At 40.9% G+C, this 27,198-nt stretch overlaps 1 protein-coding gene and 1 pseudogene across 1 annotated transcript in view; both read right to left on the bottom strand.

Moving 5' to 3' along the window:
* Positions 1-27,198, bottom strand: part of Tmtc3 (Transmembrane O-mannosyltransferase targeting cadherins 3) — a 705,524-nt gene that overhangs the window by 149,778 nt on the left and 528,548 nt on the right. The gene's annotated exons all lie outside the window — the stretch shown is intronic.
* On the bottom strand, positions 15,093-15,257 carry LOC135703196 (U4 spliceosomal RNA; annotated as a pseudogene).

The following is a 27,198-nucleotide window of genomic DNA, read 5'->3' as shown; positions in this document are numbered from 1 at the left end:
CGGGAAGATTCACTCTATAGAAGGAATGGCACTTTTTGATCCCCAAAAGTACCCCTCCTCCACGTGAATCCTCACGATCCAATCGAATAATGTTAAAATCAAAAAAAGGGAGATCAATTTCTGAAGAGAGCCATGTTTCACAGAGGGCAAATGCATCGCAATTATTGTTATGGACTAAATACTTGAACGAATCTAATTTCGGAATAAGACTTCGACAATTCCACTGTAGAACAGTGATCAGATCCCCGACCTCGTTTGGAAAATTATCCATCGAAGGAGATGATAGCTGCAAGAAGGGGCCATTTTGAAGTCAATTGCTTCAAGAAGGATTTCACAGTCGGAAGCAATGTGAGGACAATGCTTTTCAGAGGATCAGAAATGTTGAGGTATTTGAGAATACCGTCCACAATGTCATCAAATGAGAACAGCCCAGATGAAGAAGGGGTTTCTGTTCTTAAAATTGGGGCATCAGGGGTTTTGGATGTCCCCGGAAGAGGTGGAAAATCCTGGGTATAATCAGTTCTGCGGAATCCAGGAGGAGTAGAAGTCTCCTTTTTTCCACCACTCCTTGATTTGGGCAAGCTGATTTGGGGTTCTTGATCTGCAACTTTCCGCGAACGGATGCGTTTTCGTTTCCGGGCAGAACCTTCCGGAAAACTGAAAGAAACTCCCTCCTCAGCCAAGTCAGAGCCAGACTCGTCATCTGACAAAAGAGCGAAGGGATTTGTTTCGTTGGTCGATGGCTTGGCTTTCTTAAGCATTTCTGCAAAAGACCGCCTGGAACGTTCCTTAAGGGAGCGTTTCATTTTGTCCCCGAGCTGTTTGTACGCCGGGCACGACGAGAGAGCATGAGGAGGAGTTCCATTGCAGTACACGCATTTTGGTGCAGTAGCTGCGCAGGCGCCATCCTCATGCTTCTCCCCGCATTTGGAGCAGCGTGCCTTGTTGCCGCAGTGGGAGGCCGTATGTCCCAACCGCTTACAATTCTGGCAGTTCATGACCCGAGGTACAAACAACCGCACAGGAAGACGAAGTTTTCCCAGCTCGATGTATTGAGGAAGGGCAGATCCAGAAAAGGTCACCCGAAACGAGTCTGTGGGGGTAAAACTCTTTTTACCCTCGCTGAGCGATACTGACTTCATTCTATGAACGGCCAGTATCTTTACCGGAGGAAGCAAGGGGTTCTTGAATCGGCCAACCGCTTGCTTCTCCAGTATCTCGGGGTTCAGGCTCGCCTCAGTGACCACGCCTTCGATCTCCACATCAGAAGCTGGAATGTACACCCTATATTCCAGTGTGAAAAATTGGGAAACAGCAATTTCATTGGCCTGTTTCAGGTTAGCGACGGTCACACGAAGTTTGTTGTGCCTAACCTTCGTTATTTCGGTCACGGCAGAGAATCGCTTTGTCAGATCATCAGATATCTGAACAACATTCAAGGGTTTGTTTTTGGGCTGAAAATAGACAACCCATGGGCCAGTCGAGTCATTCGGGTAGGCCCGCAATGTGGTGCTTTTCTCATCCTGCCCATTGACAGACTGAGACGACGAACCAGGGATGACATCATCATTATTCTGAGATGAATGGTCATCCATGTCGTCTTCTGACAAAACATCCATTTTGTTCAACTAGTGGGAGCGCAAAACGCTCTCCCACTGAACGCACAGACACAATACACAGAAAACACTACAAACACAGAAATACAAAATGAAAATTTAACTAATGGGGGAGGAAAAGAAACAAGAAAAAAACAAAAACTTATCTGATAATCCTATACTACTACCGCCGAGCGTTATATGTGTAGGCGTTTACACAGATGGCTGGAAGAGACGCGCTGCGTGGATGACCTTCGTTGTGGTGCACTTGATCGAGGCTCGGTACTCAGCGCACACAGGCGCACGATGATTGATGAACGATGTAGATGTAGAAACGGGTGCTCACACTCGATGATGATGATACGTAAGCGGGTATGCGTGAGCGCGTATGCGTGACCACGCAACGATGATGCCCAAATTGGTTTGCGAATTACCAATAGCACGGATTAATCGATCCGAAAATGACACTTTCTACTAAAAAAAACTCACTTTTCGATCAATTTACCGGGAACTATGCCAGGAGTCACTTAGTGAGAAAAAAACTGATAATTTATATCAAGCGAATACCGAGAAAACTTCCAAAACAACGGAGCGCGAAACAAGTCGACCGTACTTCTTGCTAGGACGCAGTGGAATATGGGGAAAGACTGTGTATGTGTACAATGTTCAAGGCGTCGAAAGCACTGCTGATGCAGACCGGACGCCACCACACACGGTGATTGAATAAGGACCGTTCAGTGATACCAGATGGAATACGATTTTGAAATCTGTGTTAGGGAAAGCGCTTTTTGTAGGCAATCGGGGATAATTTTGATTCGTAGCAATTTTTTAATCGTTTGGCTTGCTTAGAATTAAAATCCATCCGCTATTGACAGAGTTATACAGTAGACTGATGCAAAATTTGAAATTTTCGCTCCACAGTGCTCAAACGGTTTCAAATCAGGTCCTAATTAGCCTCCCAAAATTTAAACTCATTTGCTATGAAACTGACTTGGCACAGTCTATTCGAAGTTTATATGGAAATTACTAAGGGAAAACCAAACTTTTTGTTCATTGTCTTTTACCAATCTTTCATATTGCTTTTTCGAACATTTCTAAAACTATTCTTACGGGAAATTTTCTAAGTTACAACTGTGCGCAATATAGTTTTTCGGCCAAATGTACTGTAGGCAACACTGTATTCAGCAGTGTAACATAGTAGCCATGATATTTTTTGCAATATTCTTCGTACCAGAAACACCTGAACAGTTGAATGAGCATAATCATAAGACATCAGTGATTTGAATCATTAATAACTTTTGTTGCTTACATTTGATTGAAAAGTGGTTTTTTTACAAAGTTTTTTTTCATTTTTAAAAGCATAGTGATGTGTTGAATTGTTCGATAGATATGAACAAAAACATAAGATTTCCCATATAAACTTGAAATGGTTTGTACCAAGTCAGTTTCTTACTAAAGTAGTTCAAATTTTGGGAGACTAAGCAGGACCCAATTTGAAACCGTTTAAGCACTGTGGAGCGAAAATTTCACCCTAGTGGAACATTTTTTGAAACATTGTGAATAGATATATTTTTTTTAAATCTTGGCTGGTGGTTAAACAGATGTTCATTGGTCGCTTTAGCTTTGGACTTAATTGGAAGAACCTGTATGAAGTCAGATTTATTTTAGTTAAACGTTCGATTTTCGAAAAATAGTGGAATATGAATGATCTTTATTATGACTAAAATGAGCAAAATTAAAAAAAATGTTTAGCTCATTATATTTCAAGTAATTATGGTTTATCAAGAAAGATGTATTTTACTCAAATAGCTCTTACTTTTAATAAACGCAACCAAATAAGCCCAACACTGTACCAATAATTAATCAATTAATGATGATTCAGCAGCCCGAAATTCAAACGTATCTCTTTAAATTGTGCTTCTAAAGCTGTTTTTTTTTCTAAAATTCAAGGACATCTGTACGCTCAATTTTGAGATACACTGTATGTGGTCAAAACCTTACCACTTTTCGTAATGCGGTTGATTTTGTTTTTTTTTTTAAATGTTGCCGAAAGACGTAATCCTACGTAAAAAAATACGGGTCTAATATTTTGCGATAAGGAACAAAACTACAATTTTTTCGAAATTCTGAGTTTTGCTATAGAATAGCTTAGAGAGATGCCCTGTATGAGGTATTGTTTCCATTTCACCAGTATGATCCGTTTTAAACCATAGAATGAAGCGGAATTAAAATTTCAAAATTAACTTTTAAAAATAACATGTTTGCTTCGATCGCTAACTACAGCAGGTCTCAAAGGAAGCATACATGAAATAATTCAACAAACTGACTTAGATCTTCAAAAAAACGAGTACTTTTACAAAGCCTCCCCTTACTCAAACTGTTTAATATGCATTGAAAACATAAACAGCACGCCACAATCTTGATCTCGTATTTCTTCGTCAACATTGTGGCAAACATGCGTAGGCGACCGGAGGGGGAGGGATTATTTTCGCCAGCATTTGTATAGCATACATAGCATGTGTACAGGCAAAATGAACGCCACAAACAACCAAGGGCGGTGACGGCTTAATATGATGATGCCCTTTGGCGTCGTGGGGCGAAGGGGTGAGGAATTTGGCAACAACAATAACGACAACAACTTCGTCGAAAATCCAACTCAGAAAAGCGCAAAACCACACAACCGATTCCCGGAAGCGATCCAGCGATATAGAGTAAACCAGTCACAAACAAGCGTGCGTCATTGACACCTCAACAACATTAGTTTGTAAACAAACGGGGCCTGAGACAGCCCAGTCAGTGAAGACACCAAGTATTACCAAGCCGGAGGCGGCGGGATCGATTCCCGGTTCGGTCCAGGAAATTTTCACATCTTACCTGGGCATAGAGTATTATTGTGAATGTTACATAAATGCATTGGTTGGCATAGAAAGCTCTCAATTAATAACTGTGGAAGTGCTTCAAGAATACTCGCTGCAGAAGCGTGAAAAGCTTAGAAGATATTTACACCCTGAAAAATGCTGGTGCATGGCGGTGTAGCTACATCGTAAAAATGAATTGGAAAACTAATGAAATCAAGTGGAAATGTTCCTCGAACTTGACAATTTGGTACTGCTGAGAGGATATTATAGCCCGTCAAGTTCTACTCGAATTGCAATCAACTGAAAACACTTACTGCAGACAAAATCTCGCATCACTCCCTCCCACCACCGGAGCGGGGCCGGAAGAGGGGCGTTGTTGCTGGTGCTTAACGATACGAAATAAATCTGCTCTCGTCGGATAAATTATGATCGAAAAACAAACACCATTTATCACAAGAGGATGAAACTATGCGACCGAGGCTCTGTGCAGCTGCTGGGGCGTGGAATCACCATTGCTTGCCAACACGGACGATGAGGTTGACTCAGAGTTGGATTGGATTCGACTCAATTTGGCTGATATATTTTCCAGCCAAAAATCTTCTCGAGTACGATAAAAATCGAGAGAGGTTTCACTCAGTCTATTAGTATACTTTTAGACTGAGTAAAATTTTCGTTGGTTTTCCTCATATTCGAGCAGTTTTTTTCCCGGCAAAGTAAGGAAAATTTTACTCACCTTGTGAGTAAATCCACTTCTTGCAAAATTAAGTCGAATCCAACTCAATTTTGAGTTGATCTCATCGTCTGTGCATGTTCCGAAAAATCTACTCCTACTATGTAGGTATGTGTACAGGATAAAGTGCTGTCGAGGATGCTGTGAACAAACGAGGTGCCTGTTCCGAAGTCAAAAACCGCCAGCACAACCGCGCTAGATTATGATGCAGATTTTCTTTCTGCCGCCAGGGATGTGCTATGGTTATTCAGCCGGGGAATGCCGGCGACGACCGACAGGGTCCAACCGTGCTCGATGGGATGCTGCTTGCTGTGTTGGTTGGATGGAGATAGACGGGCAAGCTAGACCGATTCGGGAACCATACGTATGAGTTAACGACGGTGATGGTGTCTGCAATGATCGGGATTATTCACGATTTATGGCAGATAGGAAGGGGAAGAAACAGGAGGGCAATCCCCCTAGAAGTAATGTTGGTGCTATCGTAGTCTTATAGACCATGCCTTTAGCCTTGAGGAAAACTTAATAAAACTGGAATGAATCAAGTCTTTCCATGGGACAATACCTATCCACTTTTCCATCCTGAATATCCCTTCTCTGTCAGCTCTTTCTCGGTTTTCAATCATCAACCGTCGTCGGCGGCACCACTTTATCACTCGTCCGAAATCATGTCCCCGTAAATTCTGCATAAATCAAAATGTAATGAATTTTTAAACAAATTTCGTGCACTCTCTTTGTGCTGTGCACCACGGTAAAAAAAAGTTAATAAAATAAACCAATAGAAGCGCGAAGTGAAGTGGACAAAAAGTGGGCATAAAATAAACACACGACAGCGAGTTTGCACAGTTTGTTCCGCCACTGCTCGCATGTGTCAACCGAGAGTGCACCGGTTGGTTGCTGTCCATGTGCAGCCATATTACATCCCCAGCAACTGTTTGATGATCCAGAAAAACAAAAAACGTTAACATAAAAAAAAAACCCTTGGTAAATAAAACAAACAGTGCGTGGACAAAATTAAATTTTTGTGAAACAAATTGCTACAGTCGAATTGATGAAAAGAACAAAAAAATTACAACAGGAAGCGGAACCGATAAAAGAGGAAACATTTAATTGAAACTGATAAACGTCACAGATAGCATTATTATTCATTGCTACAGCGCACAGTCAGTGGTGTGCCTCCAGGTGCTGAATTGGATTTTAACTTGACTGCCCGTGTGTGTGTGTGTGTGTGGAATCATGCATTATCTGGATGAAATTGGTAAAATGCCAACGCCTCGAGCCGTTGTCACTGGACGGTCCTTGTTTGAGCTTTTGTGCGGTTGTCGCGAAATGTAGTCTCTTTTGTAAATTAAATTTTTGATTGCCGAGTACAATGGGGATTTTATCCAGCGGACACGGGAGAGTGGAAATGTGATTTGGAGCAAATTATGCATTGAATGGAAGGGGGAAGCCGGCGGGCTTGGTGCGATTCAGTAGATACGATTGTTAACATGTGGTAGAATCAAGTTACCTTTTCGAAGCTATGCATTGTATGTTTTTAAAACTCGTATCTCTTTGTTTCAGAGAAATCCCACGAATTTAGTCAACTCATGTTACGAAGCTAGTCCCGTATATCATAGTAATGCAATGGAAGGCATTGGTAAAATCACATCTGACGAAACGATTACAGCAAGCTTAGCACCACTGATGGCCTCCACCTCCGGCAGCAGACTGATCCACCACATCCACAGCTGAGCAAACCATTAAAATTGACGATCTTTTTTTAATTTAAAAAACAATTCATTGATTTGTTTTCCGTTGATCATGATTTCCGTGCTGAGCACCAATGCTACCGACGCCAGGAAGCCAGCTCCTACCTATCGACCCATCGACTCATGAACCAGGGACCAACGGCTTTACTTCCCGTGATCAGAGATGTTACGCGTCAGAACATCCCGGCGGCGGCGACTGGGATTGAACCCAGGCCTGCTTTGGTAAGAGGTAATCACGCTCAGGCATGGAAAATCATTTGCATTCATTTCGTGCATTCATTTACATTTCTCAAAATTATGTATGGAACTTTTGTAGGTTTTGCTATTACCTACAACTTTTGTCCGTAACTTAAATCCGTATCTCTTATGCATGACGAACCAGGGCGAACAGCAGCTAATACTGTTTTTCAGTGAATGTATTTTACATTCACTGAAAAACAGCAACAAGTTCTGCCCGCTCTAATTCGTGATGCCTAAGAGATACAGATTTGAGTGATGAGCAAAAGTTGTAGCTAATAATAAAACCTACTAAACCTCTTAACAACATTTTGCGGAATGCTGTTGATGAAAAAAGTTGGAGGCAAATGAATGTAAATTAATGCATGAAATGCGGCGCCGCTAATATTTTTTAATTTATGGTATCAATTCTTCATATTCTAAGTGCTTTATCTTTAAGATCTTTTGTCATCACCTTTGCATGGGTTCCATATCATTGCTCGATTCCGGGAAATGAGAAGGCGGACTCGCTTGCAAAGGTGGGCGCTATGGAAGGCGATATTTTCGATCGACAGATCGCCTTCCACGAATTTTATCGTCAACAGTCACTCGCCAGCTGGCAAAATAAATGGAGCGAAAAGAGTTTGGGACGATGGTTATATTCGATTATCTTATGGTGTCAAACATTCCTTGGTTCAAAATTTACTTTTTTTTTATTGATTTTTATTAATACCTACTTTTCTAAATGTTCTAAAGGGTGTCCACGATGAAATTGCCACACTATGAAATTGCTCTAATTTTTTAACCATTGGGTAGAATTTAATGAAAATTTGGGTGGATTTAGTTCATAGTGCATTATTTGCATCCTGCAAGTTTTAAAGTCCTGTGATCAAAACTCGCGGAAATGGAGTCGAAAGAACAGCTCGTGCGTAATAAAATCTTGCGCATTCATCACGAGAACAAGGATCTCTCGCATCGTTCCATCGCTAAAACGTTGGGAATCGCGAATTCCACGGTGTCGCGAGTGATTAAGCGGTTCGAGGAACGGTTGACCACCGATCGGAAGCCCAGAAGTTAAGGAAAAAGTATTCCGTACAACACCAAAAATCACAACCGCGTAGTTGGGGCCTTCAACCGAAATCCGAAAGCCTCCGTTAGGGATGTGGCTAAGAAGCTGCACCTAAGCCAAAGTTTTGTCCAGAAGGCCAAAACTAAGGCTGGGCTTCGAACGTTCAAGGTACAAAAGGCCCCTAATCGCGACGAGAAGCAGAACAAGTCCGCCAAAACCCGTGCCAGGAAGTTGTACCTCAACATGCTGACGAAAGTTGAATGCTGCATCATGGACGACGAAACATATGTGAAGGCCGACTTCAAACAGATCCCCGGCAACCTGTTTTTCACGGCCAAGGATAAGTTCAGCGTTCCGGAGCATGTCCGCACTCAGAAGATGTCCAAATTTGCGAAGAAATTCCTGGTTTGGCAAGCCATCTGCACGTGCGGGAAGCGGAGTGCACCTTTCGTGACCCAGGACACGATGAACGGACAGGTGTACATAAAAGAGTGCCTCCAGAAGCGGCTGCTTCCTCTCCTGAAGGCCCACAACGTCCCAACAATCTTCTGGCCGGATTTGGCCTCATGCCACTACTCCAAGGACGTGCTGAAGTGGTATGCGGACAATAAGGTCAATTTCGTGCCGAAAATGTTCAACCCTCCCAACACTCCGGAGCTCCGCCCCATCGAGAAGTACTGGGTGATTATGAAGCAGCACCTTCTTAAACGACCTAAGGTAGTGAAGACAGTCGAGGAACTGAAGAAAGTATGGGTTTACATACAAAAAACGGTTGATTCACAGGTTGTGCAGAATCTTATGGCCGGGGTTAAGGCCAAGGTGCGGGCATTTGTGTATGGACTGTAAATAAAATACGAGTAAACTGGTAAAATGAAGTTTAATAGTTATTTCTCAATCCCTGAAAATTTGATGGCAATCGGATGAAAACTCTAATTTTGCGAATCAATTTTGTGTGTGGCAATTTCATCGTGGACACCCTTTAGACTAGAAGAAACAATGTCTAGAGAGCTCTACAAGTTGGAGAAGAGTTCAGGGATTTTTCAATAATCTCAGGAAACTTGGTAAGATTTCAAACTTCTAAGAAGGTCAGGGGAAAAATTAACGAAACTTAGTAGACATTCTGGGAACTTCATAGAGCTTCAGGAAAATTCGTAGAAACTCAGGGAGCTTTGGAAAAGTTCAGATAATTGCGTAGAAGTGGGAACTCTTATTACGTTTTCTTATCTTTGTAGAATTTAAACATAATTTAATTTCAGGTTCGGGGATCTTCATATAATTTCAGGACACTTTTTTGAAGCCTCGTGAACTTCAGCCCAAGTAATAATTCAGTAACCATCTGGCATCCACTCTGATTTATGATGGTTTTAAAACGGCAATGAACAATCCATTTAGTATAAATGCAGCATTTCAAAATGTAAAACATTCCTGCTTAGTAATTCAGCTTTTTGCTGTTTATAAACCTTTTATAGTCTGGCAAGAAAGTCAAAAACTGTCTTGTTTTAAACATAAACTTTAAGCAGTTCTCAGGTCCTCCTGGTATGTAATTCAAGCATGAACGTCATTAGCAATTGTTTATTAATGTCTTGATATAATACTTTGCAAACGTGTTCTATCATTATAAAAGCAACCATAAAACCATTAGGTTTTGCATTAGAGCAAAAAGCATTTCTTGCTGATTTTTAGCCTTTTTAAAGTGCATCGGAAACTCCCCAATTATTCTGTTTACAAATTGAGCTTAAAAGATGGTTCCTCTTAATTAATAAAAGCTAAATTAATGACAAGGAAAACTCGAAGGATTCGTTTAAGAAGAAAAATTCAAGTTGATTTCAGCAAAATTTGTTTCTTTAGAAGAACCAGCACACCATCAACGACGAACCATCTGGCGGGGAAGAGTAAAGTGAGCATGGCTCCCGAATTCATAAAACATTGTCGAAAGTTTAAAAACATACCAGCCTTCTCCAGATCTTGCGAATAGATGACAATTGAAATAACAACCGAAAGCAAACCACTGAAACTGTTGGTTAGCGGAGATTAGCTGCTTTCCGATCCATAGCACCGATTTTATTCGGCGAAAGAATCAACTATTCGAAAATTTCATTCAAGCGTACATCCCCGCATCGTTGGATGGTGCACTTCTGTAACCATCCTGAAGAAAGGGATCTTTTTCGGGAACGATTGCGCTTGCAGCTATTCGAAATGCGAAATGTTGTAAAACAGTATCACAAACTATCTGAGTAACTGCTCCTAATTCATCGGGAGAAAACCACCTGGAAGAATCCTGGATCCCACAGCGCAACTATCGAAAGATAAATAAACTTTGACGTTTAACTTTTTGCAGGCAACTTTGCCTCCATCAATGCTGCCATAAATCTGAACGGGTAAGGATCAAGCAAAACGGCTTTAGATTAATACAATTCATTCTGCAAGTTTTCTTCATAAAAGCCATTTTAAAACCTTATGAATTTGTTAAGGATTTCTTGAAAGCAAAACAACTTTTTCAAAAATGTTCCATGTAAATCATTTTTTTTGGGCCACCGCCATGTTGCAATTAGTTTGCTTGTTATTTTACAATCTTCGATTTTTAATCCTTGGATATAACTATATTTTGGTAAATTTAGCAAGAAGCAAACATTTAAATGCACTCGATCTGAATTTTTTTTTTTCAATGTAAAATAATGAGTCAAATCGAAGTTTTACGAGGGCGGACTTATTTTTTCGATGTTTTCACGTACACTCCCGATCATAAGTTTAAGGACACCCCCAAAAAAACATGACAAATTTGTTATGTTCATATCTCTGTCATGTTACGTCCAATTTTCGTTCTCTTTAGATCATTTGAAAGGTATTGAATGGAACTTTCCTCGTAGGCAAATTGTTCAATATAATTTTCAAACTTTGTGTGCTAAAAGTTTACCCAAAGTAACAATATAGAATCGTGACTGATTTTCTCAGAATTGGGTTGGCCAAATTTTGAAATAAAAGTAGTAGTAGAACACTTGTGCTATACCATTCAAATAACCTTTGGAGATCGACAATTGAACGTAAAATAAGAGATCATTGAACAAAACATATTTGCATGGTTTTTCGGGGGTGTCCTTAAACTTATGATCGATAGTGTACATTTAACATAACATTTAATAAGGCACTTAAAACTAGGCCACTCAATGAGAACTATTGTAATAAATTTGGATATTCAACAAGATTTTTGTACCATCAGTTTCTATTTAAATTATTTTCATTAGATCGGATTCATAAATCATTTTCTATCTTGGTTGATGCTTTCCTAGTGGGTTTAGCTAGCGGTTAGGGAAAATGGCTCTGAAAGGGTTTTTATTGTTGCTATATAGCTTTTTTTGTGGCTTTCAAATGGTTCTCAATGCGTTCGTCATACAATCTTTTGCAGTAAATCAATCTTGAAGAGCTTCGAGAATATACCCTTCAGAACCTTCTCCAGGGTGGGCTAACTACATAGACATATTCTAGTTTTAATGAGGTTTTGCTGGATGCATTAATGACAAAGTAGCCTTGAGCAAGATTTTATGAATGTTGTTTTATAGTTGCTTTGTAGTATTTCATAAAACTTAAAATGTTACTTGACAGGGAAACAATGAGAAACATAGAAGTGCAGCAAACTTTGTAGAAGTTTTGGAAGTTTCAAAGCATTTTGAACGCTGGGTAAAATTTCATATAAGGGCAGTGAATTTTGTAGAAGATCTAAAATAGTTCAGCAATCTTCTAAGATCGGGGCCATAGGGGCCTCCCTTAGCTCAGTCGGTAAAGGCTCAGCTACAAAGCAAGGCCATGCTGGAGGTGGCTGGGTTCGATTCCGGTCTGAGAATTTTTCGGGTTGGATGACTGGGTTCGATTCCGGTCTATGAATTTTTCGGGTTGGAAAATTTCTCGACTTCCCTGGGCATAGAAGTATGATTGGACTTGCCACACAATTATACCAATGAAAAAATGGTACAGGCATCGAAAGCTATCAATTAATAACTGTGAAAGTGTATCTAGAACACTAAGTTGAGAGCAAGCAATAAGCTAATATGCGATATGCAATAATCTTGAAATGCGACGAAGAAGAAGAAGAAGAAGAAGAATAAGAAGAAGAAGATCGTCTAAGATCGTCAGGGATTCTTGCTTCAGCTACGGGAACTTCGTTGCAGTTTGTCAGAGATCGTACTTCAAAAAAGCTCATTGAACTTCTTGAAAGTTTTGGGAACTTCGTTAAATTTCAAGGAACTTTCCAGATGTTCAAGAATATTTGTAGATGATAGAAGTCTTTCCAGAAATTCAAAGATGTTCATAAATCTTCGTAGAATCAATATTTTTTTTTTTTTTTTCCTTTGGTTTGTTTTTTCCGTCGATCTTGTTTTCCGTGCTGAGCACCAATGCTACCGACGTGCCAGGAAGGCAGCTCCCACACCTGGACCCTACCTATCGACCCATCAACTCATGAACCGGGGACCAACGGCTTTACTTCCCATCCGAAGGAAGGCGTGATCAGAGATGTTATGCCTCAGAACATCCCGGCGACGCCAACTGGGATTGAACCCAGGCCTTCTGGGGTGAGAGGTAATCACGCTTACCACTACACCACCGGCGCCGTTGTAGAATCAATATTTGGAATTTGGAATAAATTCGGGCAAGTCGTAGAAGTTGAAGAACTTCTACGAGTCCCTGAATTTATTCCAAATTCCAAAATTTTGTAAAATTTTATGGAGTTTTGTAGATGTTCAAAAAATGTTGCATAAAATATTTCCAATACTTCAGGTTGATCTGAGTTCTGAGCATCTCCAACTGTTTAAAAATTCAAATATTCTTTCAAGACTGTAGGTTGTTCCAGCTAGTTGATTCCGTTTGAATCTTGAATTATGAATCTAGATTTAATGGACATGTTTGTACATTTTCGATAGGTAAGACCCTCACCCTGGTGATTTTGTCAAGAATGAGCACTCCAGGATTTTTTGGATGGCTTAGAACATTAAATAAAATGTTCGTTCTATTATTTGTGTATTTATTGATATAAAAACACCGAAAAAGCTCTTATCCGTATAAACTACGGTGCTTTTTTTAATGTATTTAGGAGATTTTAATCCGTAGACTAGTTTATCTCCGTCCACGAGTAAAGAATAAATCGGTTCAACCAAAACTAATTCCATTTACAATTATAAAAAACTAACCCAATAAGCTTTTGTAGAAAGAAAATATAAAAGTATCTAGTTACAAACAAAGGCACAATCATGCAAGTTTAGAGTTCATTCCTTTCGATTAGATTAGAATTAAAGTTTATTAATTAAGGACTTTAATCATGATTTTATATCTAAATCCACTAGGGAGTGACCCTGGCGTAGTGGTTAGCATCCGTACCTCTCACGCTAAAGTCACTAGTTCAAATCTCACCCCCGGACAAGTCACGAATGACCCAAGAGTGTTAAAGTGACTATAATAATTAAAAAATCTAACTCTCCTAATTTCCTCTCGAAATGAATCTAGGTAAGTTTTCCAAGGTCTTTAATAACGATTTTATTTTAAAGACCGGGATATTCGAAGCTGGTCCATGAGCTCAAAACTTTTGGTCATTTTGTATTTTTCTACATTGAAAAACATTTGGTCAAATTATTTTTTCTAACGTTTTTATGAAACTTCAATGTTCGATTTGGTGACACATGTAATAATTATTAAAATTCTCAATTATTTTTTTAAATACTCATGTACTACAATTTTCAAGAAATTACGGCTTATGAAGGTGCTTGCTATTTTATATAAGTGTTAAAATTATGATAATTGATCAAATGTCGCAAACTTTTATATACATTTGAATTTGAAGAATGTATACTTACAATCTGTATCAGGGATATTTGTTTTTCAGTTCCAAAATCTTGAAAACAGATGAGTTTGAGCTTAAAAATCAATTTTCATTTTAACTTTCAGAAAATTGAGAATTGGTCATTGACATATATGTTAAACATTTCCCTAAGTCCAACATGATTGAAATTCATTCTATGTGTACATTGCCATATTTCAAAGCCAGATTTTTTTTCAATTCCAAATTGAACGTCCTTGAATTTTATTTTGGTACCTTTGACTGTGATTAAATTGATGATTGGATATGGAAAATCTGAAAAAAAGTCTAGCTACAAAATTCATGGAATTATCTAACTTGTATAATTACCTAACATGAGCATATTGTATGAAAATCATCAGTTGAAAGCATTGTTATCGATGCGTGGAAATATTTCTAATTGATTGGTGATAAAATTACTGAAATTGGTCCAGGGGCAGCTGAGTTATTAACGTTCAAAATCTTTCATAATTTCGTTACATGTTCCATTTTCAGTTTTCACAAAGTGTACACCTGTATAGAAATCACAGACGTAGTTCTACGTCAAAAAATGCCACAAGCCCCCTAGGCTCCCTCCAGTCAATTTTCTAGCTACGCCAATGCTCATGTCCAATCACTATTCGTTAGACGCTCACTTGTTCCGTGTTGGGCTGTGGGAAAACCAGGACGCAGATCACATTATTTGGTCATGTGTTGAGCATCGTGGAGTCAGATTTGAGCTATACGATTCCCTTCGGGCTCAAGGTAGACAAACTACCCAAGTAACCACCAAGCCCGCTAACTACCCGATAATCGCCCTTTTTGCGATATTAGGTAGATATAGGGTTTCCGAACTTTATATCAGTCGTATAGCAGCCTTACCCAAGTAACCAAAAGTTCTGATAAAAGGCTATTTGTGGCTTAAGCAGCTTGGTTGGTGGTGGTCTATAGAATTCTAAGCAGCCTCATTTTTAAGTCGTTATAAGAACTTGAAAGTTCCGGTATCATAATTGAAGAGCATTCTAAGCAGCTTCTGGTGGAACTTGAACGGAACTTTTAGAAAATAAATTATGAAAGATTTGTCCTCTTCACCACAATCCTATATTGAGTTCGTACTGTTATGAAAAATATTTGTAAAGGAAGGCATTTTTTTTTTCAACTAGCAATAATCGCACCTCGGTTGTACCTCATTGGTTACGATATCGCCACTGCGCAAAGTTTAAAGGAAGGCATTAATGTGTATTGATTTATCAGCATTAGTAATAGAAATTGGAGCTGTTTGAAGAATTAAACCCAGTCCTTCTGCGTGAGAGCCCGAGCACGAACCGCTGCGTCATCTGATATATAATAAAGTGAGTTGTTGTCCCGCCTACTGTTGGAGCTTTCAGTGCCAGCTGACTGACTTGAATACGAAACACAACACCTTGATGAATTCTAAATTGGTGTTTGCCCGCATGGTATTCCAACACATTTGTGGCGCACTGGTTAGCAATCGTAGATCGCATTCCGAATACACGTATTCGAATCCAGGAAATTACTCTTATTTTTTATGTTTGGATAGAATGTTGATGCACTGCGTAAATATAAGAATTATGAATTATTCGGGCCACTGATCATTTCATTTCATATTAACGTATATTAAATTTTGTTACTAATAAAGACATGTGCAGATTGCTTCATGTGGCTTGAAAGTTCTGTCGGAACTTTATTCGAACTTTATGGAACTTGAAAGTTCGGTCGGGACTTTATTTGAACTTTATGGAACTTGAAGGTTCGGTCGGAACTTTATTTGAACTTTATGGAACTTGAAGGTTCGGTCGGAACTTTATTTGAACTTTACGGAACTGGGAAGTGATATTAATCGTTGAATGCGGAACTTTTGGTTACTTGGGTGTATACCAAAAAAAGGCGATTAACGGGCTTGTTGGTTACTTGGGTAATGTTCCAGTTCGGGATGTTTTGGCTAGACGCTATCTGGAGTTCATGAAACTCATATATGTTTCCTTTAAGAACATTAACCTTGGATTGTAAGTTTGATTAACCTTGTGTTTAGGTTGTACTTTGTGTGTGGGTGTTTTGTTTCTGTAATAATTGTATAATTAAAGAGCTGATATAACGTTGGATAGGATTAAGTACATGTTTTAGAAATAGTTAAATTTGTGTATCATAAATAATACTCCAAATCTCCACTAACCTCGAAAAGATCACGAGTATTCGGTTTGAATTCCTTCAACTTTAGATTTAAGACAATAATAATGTATAACGCAAATGATAGTTTGGCTCTGTAAAGTTTATTCGATTGAGCCTGTACACGAATGGAAAATAAATTATTTTATTCATGTGATTCACTTATATATTTTTGCCAAAACATCAGCCTTATAATTTCCATAAGACAAACCACATATGTCCTATAAGAATGCATAAAAGGTATGTGTGACCGCTTATATATTTCATTTGACACATGATCTTCATTAACTTTTTGCAAGGTATCTGCTTATTAGTTGACTTGTACATTTTATGAATAATCAGCAATAGAAATTTGCCAAAAGGTATATGGAGTTTTCTATCCGTGTACAAACAAAGTTATTAACAAAAAAAAATCTTCATATTGGGTCACGACTACTTTTCCAACGCAGTAGGCCGCGCTTGAAAGCTGACGTGTTTATCTTTTGCTGCGTATTTTTCGACAGCAAATTAAACATTTTTTGCTTTAAATTTGTTAATTTGTGTGCTGAAATTTAAAATTGGTTGCCCTTGAGTCTACGACATAGCTTCAATTCTATTGTTCGGTGTCGGTTTTCATTGCCTCCCGGGAACCCGATTCTCCGAGTTCGGATGGCATACTTTCGTCGTGTAGTTCTATTGAGAGATTTGTCACCGTGGGCGATTTTTAAGCCCGGTACGGTTGGTAAATTAGCCCGGGAACGTGCTGATACGTGAGTTTTGGTGGTGATTCGGTGGCCGACTTTGCAGCGAATCAGCAAGTTTTCGGCTTGCAAAAGTGCTCGGCTGTTGGTCTCTCGCCAGTGTAGGAAATTGCTGAAGTATGCCTCGCTGGATACACCGAAGACTGAACGGGTGGTAGCTGGTGGCCGCGAACGGTTACTGGGGAAAGTACCATGGCAATGCATGAAAATGTGTGTTCGTTGAAGGAAGTATTATGACAAAGGTGAAAAACGAAATGAGATGCAAAGCGTATGCTGGCAATAATTCCCAAGAATTCACATAATTTTATCTCAATGTTCTTTTTAAAATTCCCTTGGAATATTCTTCTTAATTTCGTTGGTACAGTCTTCATAATTACCTTAAGGCTCTTCTCAGACTTAAGGGAGGAGTACACTTTGATTTTTCAAAAAAATGCATTTTTTTTGGCTTAAAATCTTCCTTGGGATGTAAACTTTAATTTAGACTCCAAGTCCGCCAGAACATTCCTTACCGCTTTACGAAGCGATTTCCTAAAACATGTACCGGCGCGCTGAGAGAGCAATTTTATCTTTAAACGCGTTTATCTCGAAACGGGGTTTTTCAAACTGGCGTGGGAAATAACTCTAACCAGTTATCATCAAATTTGGATATCGCCTAGAATTAAATTCTGCTTAGAAATACGTATCCACATTTTCGATTTAGTCAAAAATGGATTATTAATCCACGATTTTGTAAGCATTTTTAGGGTGAAAAAATTTACTTTTTTTTTCGTATTTCTAACCCAAATTTCATTACTAATCAGGTTTTTTGTTCGATTTATGTTCCAGGATCACATGGAAAGGAGTATTTGTAGTTTGAAGGATGACTAATAAATGGGTTTTGACATATTTGCCCTCCCTGAGTGTTTTATTGCTTAAAAAAATTAACGAAAATGCCTTACTTTTTGGACGTTCAAAGTGTACTACCCTCTTAACTGATAATCTGATTAAAAGTTGCACTTCTTTCTTATAACATTATCTATATATATATAAATGAATTTCTGTCTGTCTGTCTGACCCTTATATACTCGGAAACTACTGAACCGATCGGCGTGAAAATTTGTATGCAGGGTTTTTTGGGGCAGGGAAAGGTTCTTATGATGGTTCGAAACCCCTCCTCCCATATAAATGAAACATAAATTTTCTGGTTCTTAAAAAAAATAAAAGAAAATAAAATGGTCCCCCTTTTCATAAATACTTGGAGGTGACAATTCTTCATAGGATATTTGCACTTTGCTCCCCCCTTTTCATAATTGGAGGTGGCAATTTTTCAGAGAAAAATCATTATTAAAGTGTATATATTTCGAAATATCCGTTTTTTTTTTGCTTTCCAAACTCGTAAAGAAATGTAAAAACTCGGTTGAAAAATGATAGAGTTGCATGAATTGGGTTTTATAACAATAGCTTAAATTTTTGGGGGTGTTTGAATAATTTCAAATGAGATTTCATTGTGACTAGACTAACAACCTCAATAGGTCACATAGATGGAATTTGGACCAGTTGTTAAGGATGAATAATCATTGAAAATGGTTTAAATTGTGGATCATTGCAAATTGGTAATGGAGAACGGAAATCGAAGCAAATCAACAATCAACGTAAATTTTCTATCAAGGTAGAAATTATAAAAAAAAAATGTGAATTATATCAGATTATCTATCTTTCAAATTGTCAAAGTGGTAAATTATTGATCAAGATAACCAGGCAAGTACATTTCATGTCTTTCACGCTGAAGTTCACGAGTTCAAATCTCATCCCCGGATAAGTGACGAATGACCTGAAATGTGTTAAAATAGCTTCCAAATTTCTAGGCTCCCATTTTTCGCAAGAATGCTAGGATTTACACAACTTTTCCGAAAATACACCACGCCCAATGTTTCAGCTTTCCCGTTCCCATTCCTCCAACTAATCCCCGCATGGCGATATCCCATTAGCCCTCCTCCACCAGGGACAAAAGCAACAACTATCCCATCGCCAAGCTCTCCCTAACACACGCCCTAATTCACACGCATATCACAGTGGAGGACGAGGACGATCCCTAGCCCAAAAAAAAAAAACAACGTCCCGTCTGAATTCCGAATTCACCACGCATACTGTTGAACGTTCCTCTTCGGGTTCCTCACCGCAAAGCTCACCGTCCTCGTCGTCGTCGTCGCCCGTGTCCCTGCCTTTGGGGCAACGAAACGTGACTACATGCAGCTAGGACCAGGAAGCTCACTCGCCTTCTCGCATTCGTGAAAAGGATAATATCCATTTATTATTCTATTTTATTCCACTTCAACGGCCCTTCATCTTATTGTTTGTTCGGCATTGGCATCGTCGAACCCAGCCTGCCGCCCCCAGGCCGCAACCCATCGAGCGCAGTTGGAGCTAATCTTTCGTTCGTTCCACTTTTCGATTCGTGGGGGTCCGATTGTTTTCCTCTTCTTGCCAGAGCAAAAGGTCGTGTGTGGTTGTAGAAAGCGCGTAGAAATGTGAGGATTTAGGATCAAAATTGATTACCTTAAGCGGTGAGCGGTGGAAGGACGCGATGGGCGTTGGTTGGAACGATTGTCCTTTTATAGGGCGTTCAGGATTGGCGTTGTCAAGTGGATCGGAAAGTCAAAATTAGAATCGTGTAAAATTTTATCTCTTTCAAGCAGACACAAAATTAAGCCTTTTGGAAATTTTAAAATAATCCGATTGGAACGAACCAACCGATACAGCAGACAACCTGTCGGACTAATCTCGCTATACCTTTTATTTTTTCGTGAAGTGGCAGAAATGCTGCATACAAACATCTGTGCACATTGAGTGGTAGAATTGACTAGGATATTTTCAGTTAATAGAATTCAACAAGGGTCGATTCTGCCCCGAAGTAGAAAAAAAAACTCCATCAAGCAGATTGAACCGAATGGACGGGTAAAGGTACCGAACCGAAAAGCCCAACGATCTCTCGTCGTATTGATTTTAATCTCGAAGCTCCTCTTGACCTTTTCATCAGTCCCTTTACCGCACCAGCAATCAACCAACGTTCATCTACTGGCCAAAAAAACTCCTCACTCAAAACATCCGAAGCAATAACGACGGTGATACGACTCGAACTGCTTTTTTATTCAATTCGATTCCATTCAACTGGGTTTAATGAAAAATGTTGAATTCGAGATAACCACTTTGGAGCTCTATCTGTAGCTATTGACAAATATCCTCGCTGCAATCCGGAGAGCAGCTATCTTCGAGGAGACTGTTTATTGCATCCAGGACGACGACGACGACGTCGGTTAAGCGATGTCTGCAGACAATTTTGTCCTTTATGCAAATACTGCTTCGTCTCGTGGAGTTTTCTTTAGGATGCTGTGTATTTCGTTCTTTGCGGTCTATGCTGGGCAATGTGGAAGGATTGCTACCATGCAAAATAGCTGTTCGATCGATATTGTTGGTTTCTGTTTATTTGGTAGAAACCAGTATGTATTACTGGTCAATTCTTGCACATTTTTCTCGAGAGAGGGGTACTAACAATGGTCCATTCATATTAGTGAATACAACATTTTCCATCCTTTGTCCATAGCAAAAAAAAATCAATGAAATTTCATCATCATCCTGATTGATTTCAACAGGAAGCAACCACCAAAATGATCCCTTGGGGTCTGCTCATTTCAATTGAAAACAATTTCAAAAGATCAGAGAAGCCATTCGTCAATAAATAAATGGCTACCCTTCCGATCGTTTTTTTTTTATTCCTCATATCAGTCGGTAACAAAAGTCAAAATACTATTTCCCCAACCCCCTCTCCAATCATCCAATGATTAATATCGAATTATTTTATTTTGTACACACAAAAGAGTTCAGGAAAAGAAAATCCCCAAATTGGTATCGTTTTCATTCCGGTGGTTTCTGCGTACACGCGTATTTATGAATGAAAGAAAAACATTCCCCATGCGCTGCCCCTGATCCTGCGCAAGGGAAAATGAATAATGATAGCTCATTTCCACACGAGCCAGCAGCCGCATCAATGCAAACAATGCCCGACATCGAAACAAATGCAAAATAAATATATACAAATTCATATTTTTGCAGCATCAATTAATCCGCAATTTGACGAGCACGCTCATGTCGTCGCGCTGTAATCCTGCACTGCTCATGGTCTGTAGTAATTATCTTTCCCGGAAAGTCGAACAGAAATCGCTATTTTCGTTAATGTTATTGTTATTGCTGGCCGTCATATTTTCGTTGCAGGAAGAGAGCCGGAGTGGGCGGGAGGAGTCTGATTTGATGATGATTTATTCGGGAGCAGATTTTAAAAAAAAAGCTGGACCTCTTTTTTCTCCTGCGTCGTCGACAGGAAACACAATCGATTTCGCATTTTTTTTTTCAGGGTCTAAAGGCAACTCTTTTGTTTGATATACCACCGGTTGGAAAAAGGATGAATCAGTGCGGGGGCAGCTGATCGTGAGAGATGGTGTGGCATTTAATTTCATATTTCCGGTAGCAACTTTTGAGCTGCATTTCATCTAGGGGAAGTGGTCGAGGGGGGGGGGTGGAGGTACGGTTGGGGGTGATTAATAATATAATGGATTTATGTGTGTTTGTGAAAAGATGGGCAGGGGAGAAGGGTTTGAGTGCTGATAACTGACGCCGAGTCGCTTTTGGGACTCTGTTTGCTGCCAGGACAATATTTACTTTTGGACGCGCATATTTTTTGATGAATATAAATCACTTAAATATTGATACAGAGAGCCAGTGTGACAGTAGTCGGAGTGACGGTGTTGGCGAAACAATGACGTTCGTAGGGTGGAGGATTCTGGGAAGCAGTTTCAATAAGAAATATGGCTACCTCTAAGGACAATGACCAGTAGGGTGGCCCAAAATAACAAATAATCCGGAAATTATCCAAAAGTGCAGGAACTCAGCGATGAGAAAAAATTGTCTCATGGTTTCCTGTGGAAAACTTAAAAAACTGCCAGAAAATGAGGAAATTGACGAAAATTATATTCAGTCTCAGAGAAGTACCAATAGACTGAGTGAATCCAATCTTTACTTTTCTCAAATTCGGGAATTTTTCCCTGTAAAATCCTGAAAAAACCTGGGAAAACATGAGGCAAATTTACTCATCGCTGAGTTCCTGAACTTTATTTCTTATTTCTGAGATAACTAAACTCAAATTTGGGTCGATCTCATTCGCATTGATATCACCTTGGTGATTAGCGTGATGACCTCTCACCCCAGCAGGCCTGGGTCCAATCTCAGTCGGCGCCGCCGGCATTTTCTAAGGCATAACATCTCTGATCACGCCTTCCTTCGGGAAGTAAAGCCGTTAGTCCCCGGTTGAGTTGATGGGTCGATTGGTAGGGTCCAGGTGTGGGAGCTGCCTCCCTGGCGTCGGTAGCATTGGAGCTCAGTACGGAAAACAAATCTCGCGTCACTTTTCAATAGGTCCTATCTACATCTACGATTCTCTTCATCGATACTCTCTTTCGTAAATAACTCGGCTTCACAAATGCTTCCTGCCGTCTTCGTCGAATTAAATAGATACTAGATTGTTGCTTGTTCCATCGAAAATATCCGGCCGTGGCGATTCAAAGTTGATCAAGGTTGATCAAAATAATTTGTACCCCTGCTTCCAGTTTGATTACAAGAGCATTTTGTGTGGTCGTTGGTTCTAAATATGGACAAACAGGCAGATGAATTCAATTCCTGCTCTTTACTGTAATAAGCTTGGTGGCCCTGAAAAGTGCCGTTTTGTTGCCAAATTAGGTGATGATTTAACCTCCGGAACCAAACAGAGTGCGTCTATGTCACTTCAAAACGTAGATGACATCCATGGCCCCTTGGCGTGTTTAGTGTAGGTGACAGCATCACGGATCTCATTTTTCAGGAACACCTTCAGCACACCTCGTAAATCAGACCGGAGATACGTCAGACACCGCCACGGCGAGCCAGACGATGGATGTTGGTCATCTCGAAGAATTTGCGTTTGGTTCTGAATATGGCGATGAGTGTGCAAAATATTACGCAATTCCATCCTCCCTATTCGCACGCGCCCGAGGATCGGAGGCGAATGCCACTTCGACTTGTTTCGTCTACTTACTACTCTCTGACGACTGTGCTGGGGAAGCAGCATATGCATGTAGGTAATTGACGGATTTGTTAGTTAATTCGACGCATTTAGACAATGCTGGACATTTACCAGTTTTTCAATAGCTTCTTGTTCGGAAGCATTGTTATCGATGCGTAGCCATATTTCTGATCGATTGGTGATAAAATTATTGAAATTGGACCAGGGGCAGCTGAGTTATTAACGTTCAAAATCTTTATTAATTTGTTACATGCTCCATTTTCGGTTTTCACAAAGTGTACTCCCATATAGAAATCAAAGACGTAGTCCTACGTCAAAACTATATGGTATGGTGACAACTCTGAAAAACGAGAATTTCTAGTTCGCGGGGGACTGTTTAGGATCATCCTAAGGATCTTGTTCTGGATCCTTTGAAGTTTGAGATGATGGCATTTGGCGCACCTCTCCCAGATTGGCATACCGCACTCGATTACGGGAAGGATGATTTGTTTGTAGACAACAAGCTTTTTTTTCAGGGATAGAGTAGACCTCCTGTTTATGAGTGGATACAGGGATCTTATCAGGATGTTACACTTAGTTTTCGTTTTATCAACGTGCACCTTGAAAATCAGCTTGCTGTCTAGTGTTAAGCCGAGGTAGACTACTTCTTTCGACCATTCCACCACTGTGCCGTTTAGGCAGATCTTATTATTCTCCGACGGAACAAGTCTGGGAGATTTAGAGTGTGGAAAGATGATGACCTGGGTCTTTGCCTCGTTGATACGGATCTTCCAGCTGTTGAAATATTCAGACAGGACGTCCAGGACTCTCTGAAGTTTCGCAGAGCTCCGATGACCCTACCCTTGTAGACGATGGATGTGTCATCTGTGAACAGAGACAACGATCCACCATCAGGGAGAGCCGGCATATTGGAGGTGAACAGGTTGAATAAAATGGGGCCAATGATGCTTCCTTGTGAAACCCCGGCACCGATGTTGAAATCATCCGATGTGATGGTATTCAGAGAGACTCGGAACGTGCTGTCCGATGGATAGTTATTTATTATCTTCACTATGAAGATTGGAAGACCGTAGTGCTGCAATTTGAACACCAGGCCATCATGCCAGACATTGTCGAACACCTTTTCAACGAACGGCAGATGGTTTCGAAACAGACTTGTTCCGTCTGAGAATGTTTGTTACTCGAGTCAGCTGGTAGACGGTCGAATGACCTTTCCGAAAACCAAACTGTTCCTCGAGTTACAAGTTGTTTTCTTCGGCAGATGTTAGGAGCCGGTGGTAGACTGCTCTTTCGTACAGTTTTGATAACCCTGAGAGAAGGCTGATTGGTCGATAACTTGAAGGAGAGAACGGATCCTTCCCAGGTTTCCGGATGGGTATGACTTTAGCTGACTTCCAGCACGAGGAGAAGTAGCCAAGTCGGAGGCACAGATTAAAAATCAGTGCCAGATGGTGGTAGAATCTGGAACTCAAGTGTTTGAGTTCTAGATTCAAGATGTTGTCGAAACTTGGTATAGGCCAACAGTTCGTCAGCAGAAATCTCGGATTCCACGGGAAAAATATTAGGAATCTGATGGAGGTTGATTGCGCTTACAGCAACCTCAGCTTCGTGAGGGCTGACGATGTTTTGTCCAAGATTATGGGAGCTGATGAAGTGTTGATCCATCGCGGTAGTTAGTTATCAGATGAACCACTGGGTTGAGTGGTGGAATGGGCTTATTTTTAAGGATTTTGGTTAGTTTCCAAAAGGGTTTTGCACAATCTGGGGGATAGTGGATCCTGTTAGCAAAGTTCTGATTTCTGAGGTCCACGATCCTAGCTTGGATGGTTTTTGTTAGGCAATTACAATGGGTCTTCAAGACACGCAAACCAGAACGCTGATATTGCCTTCGGATGGAGCTACGGAGTCTGATGAGATTTTTGGTAATTCTATCAAGGTTCAGAGTATTGCTCACCTGTCTGGATACTGGCACGTGTTGTTCCCTGGCCCGGGATATCGCCTCCTCGATGGAACGCAGACACCGGTCAACGTTTTCGAGCGTCTCCGGAAGGACACCGTAGTCGACAGTTTAGTCGACACAGTGTTGGAACTGCTCCCAGCTGACACGATGGTAGTTGCGTCGGGAAGCTTGGAATCGGTTGACGGATGAGCCTACATCGGCCACCACCGGATAGTGGTCCGAGCTCAGCTCTTGGTGGGTCACAGGTAGCGAGATGTTGTCTCCTATGTTGCTGATGAATATGTCGATGTCAGAGTGTCGACTGTTACCCCAAGCTTGATGTTTGGCGTTCAGGTCGCCAGCGATGATGTACTTCTAACGGCGTCGAGTTAGTTTGATGATGTCTCTCCGCAGGTCTGCTGCTGACCCGTCATTGATGGTGACTTGTTTGGGACAGTAGGCCGCAACGATGGTAATAGGGCCGACAGGAGTGGAGACTTCCACACCCACCGCTTCGATCATCTTCAGCTGGAGCTGGTCCGGTCTAGCCTTACGAGCCGAAAATCGGGGAGGTGAACATTTATATCCGGCTTCAGGTGTGTTTCTATGTTCATTGAGGAAATCAACGAACTCAATGATTTTGCTCTTTAGCGAGCAAGCGTTCCAGTTGGCTATTTTGTTGACTTCACGGTCCATAATTTTGCACGAGGGTCATAACTGCACGAAGCTTTTCAGGTAGTGTCTTGGTGGTGCGCAAGATTATGATCACCTCAGTCACGAGGCTCACTAGTTCGTCACTTGTGAGTGGAAAATTTTCTTCTGACGCACCTGACACAGCACGGGCGTACTATAATCCCGGGGCAGTAGAGCCATGGCTCGACTGGGCCACAGCATCAGTGAGGCGATGCTGAACTGAATGGTGGCTGTGACCCGCTTGATCTGATGTTGGATTCACAACGGGGGGCGCTGGTTTAGAGGAAGCGGTGCTAGGTTCGGGACCATACGATGAGCCGGAAGTACAGGAAACGTGTCCTTGTTGACAATAAGAGCACGATTATTGCAGTGGCGACCAGGTTGGTTCCTCGTGGAAGCCTGTTGTCGTATATGGATGCAGGCCGCTCGCTTGAGACATCTCCTATCGCTGCCCAGATGGTTGGAATCACAGTTCACGCACTTAGGTTCAGCTTCTTCTTCCTTCTTGCAGGCGGTAGTATTGTGAGCCCCAGCACATTTGCCACAGCGAGCCTTCATGTGACAATTCTTCGTACCGTGCCCAAATGCCAGACAATTAGTGCACTGTGTCACGTCACGGTGCCGAGGGCGATACTGCTCCCACTGAATCACGATGTTGAACAGCGCGCGAATCTGCCGCAGAGCAGCCATACTGGTGGAGTTCTTATCGCACAACTGTGTAACGGGCTACTCGCCGAAAAGTTCTTTTCCAAGTGTATCAACCTCTCCACTTAAGCGCCAAGCAAGCAAAGGAATCACTTGCATGTGAAGAGGCAAGGTTTGCTCGTGCCCGGTGAGACTCCTCAAGGCGAGTCCTTCAAAATACTACTCCGATTTCCGATCGTACCACAACCAACGCTTCCCAAAATGACCCCTAGATAATGTAGTCAACGGGGACCCAAACTAAGTCAACGCACGGACTAAAAAACTCAATTATCAGACTTTTCTCTTTTGCTCACGACAATCATGGTTGGTTATTTTTTTTTTCATACACTTTGTATTCGGTTTTGAAAGGGGTTAGTTAATAGCCATCGGCTCTGCTATACCGACCGTAGTTCAAAATCAACTGTCTAATGACTTCACTTAGTTTGTCCCATTTATTGCTATTCTAGAACCTTCTTATCTTCGGGGTAGGTGTGTGTGTGTGTGTGTGTTGATGCCTTCTTATTCTATTTTTAGGTTACCTGGACTGATCTAACCTGTTATGCTCGGAGGGGCTGCAGCCGTATACTACCTCTCGATGATAATGCTGTCAGTGGTGCTTGTCTCGGCTATGACGAATTTTTTCCTCGAGACAGCCACCACACGGTTACACGTTTTGATTCGGTTTTCTTTAGCGGGCCCGCTTTTCTACTCGCGCGAGTGCTGCTTCGAGGCCAAACATGGGGTGATCCGGCAATTGGCGACCGGTATTCAACCCCGGAAGTAGTGGTGACTTCCGATGGCCCGTAAGTGCGCTGGGGAATATCGCTAAC

Source organism: Ochlerotatus camptorhynchus, unplaced genomic scaffold (assembly GCF_037179485.1).
Source record: "Ochlerotatus camptorhynchus isolate MF236.1 unplaced genomic scaffold, CSIRO-AGI_Acam_v1.1 ptg000209l, whole genome shotgun sequence".
Taxonomy (NCBI): domain Eukaryota; kingdom Metazoa; phylum Arthropoda; class Insecta; order Diptera; family Culicidae; genus Ochlerotatus; species Ochlerotatus camptorhynchus.
The sequence above is the reverse complement of the archived record's forward strand: the minus strand, read 5'-3'. Positions and strand labels throughout refer to the sequence as shown.